Source organism: Chlorocebus sabaeus, chromosome 11 (genome assembly GCF_047675955.1).
Source record: "Chlorocebus sabaeus isolate Y175 chromosome 11, mChlSab1.0.hap1, whole genome shotgun sequence".
NCBI lineage: Eukaryota > Metazoa > Chordata > Mammalia > Primates > Cercopithecidae > Chlorocebus > Chlorocebus sabaeus.
In genome coordinates this window covers 68,535,753-68,537,295 of record NC_132914.1, presented here as the reverse complement: position 1 = coordinate 68,537,295, position 1,543 = coordinate 68,535,753, and positions in this window count along the sequence as shown.

Genomic DNA, 1,543 nt, shown 5'->3' with positions numbered 1-1,543 from the left:
AAAGCAAATGTTTTTGTTAAGGAGATAAATTTAACAATTCAAGACACATTAAATGTATCCAACAACAATTATATCCCATACAATTTTCATTTGTTTCCCTTTCCAGTTTGAAAAGTAATTTTTAGGGCTAATTTTTTAGTAAAGATAATGGAAACTGACATTTTTGTGGTGAAGAAAGCTTCATCATCAAATGGGTATTGTGTTCAGCAGTAACTTAGCAAATAGAATTAGGAAACTGTGTCTGTACTAAGGTAAGCATAGATATTTAAATCTTTATAGTAAAGGTCAAAAGGGATATAATGTAACAGCTATAACCCTTCTTATACACAGAGAATAATGACAGTCATAAAATGCAAAATAGTAGGAGACCATAGAGCCATTCAGCTTATGCTCTGTTTCTGATAGTAATACCAAAGGATGTATCAGCCAAAGTTGTTGTTTTCTGCCCTGCTTGTGGTAAACTTTTAAATAAAAGTCCCTCTCACCCTTCACTTCTCCCTTCACATGCGGACACAGAGAAATGTGAAAGGAATAATTTGTTTCCCCCTGAATTTGTTCTTGGAAAAGTTAGAAGTAGATTGAAATTGAATAAGGCTTATAGGATTTACCAAAGTTCACAAACACTTATGTTTATGGCTATTTGTGTGGTTCCCTGATCCCAGATACATACCTTGCCAGGTACACAAAAGCTTAAAATTTCACCAATAAATTTATTACTTTGAGTTTTATGTGCCTTAGGTCATTGAGAATCTGTCTGTGAGGGATAGCATGCAGCATAGGATCTGACACACTGTGAGTGCATAATAAATGTTTTTGAATGGAGGCTTTATCACCTACTTATGGGGGTCAGTTGACAGTCAAGTGAGGTCACCTTAGGTCCTCAGTTAAGACAAAGAGAGCATACAGAGAGTACCACAGAGGCTGGGAGTGAGGGTATGGCAAATGGAAGAGAGGATCAAGCAACCACTGTTTAATTTATTGATTTGTTGAAGCTTTGTCTTTCCATAAATATTATGCTAGACTTATTTTTTCTCTTCCTTTTACCCTTTCTCCTTTATTGTCTTTCCTCTTTCAGATACTACTTTCCTTCTCCCTTCTTTTCTTTCTCATCTGTCTAGTCTCAAAATGGATTTAAGGTTGTACTAGAAGTCAGCTTTATAAGAATTATAGGTAACATGAAACATAAGTAACTTGTACATATGTCAGATTAGAATTATTTTAATCAGCTGTGTATCAAGTCAATAATTTCTCATCTATATATTTCTATATATTTCTCATGTCTTTACTGTATTTTAGGATATTTGGGGCCATTAAACACATTTTAAAATATTGTGCATTTTACTCTTTAAATTCACAGAGGAGCAGCCAATTTATCTTGCCATCTTTGTTTTTTAATTTCAATGGTTAGCATTAAATAAATCTTGATTGATTGTCAAAGCGGGTGAGATTATGACTTAATATCTGAAATTAAAAGACAAAGCTGAGCTGATTGCTTATAGCAAGGGAGAACTGTGCCATTCAGGCAGTCTCCTGGAGAAGAGTA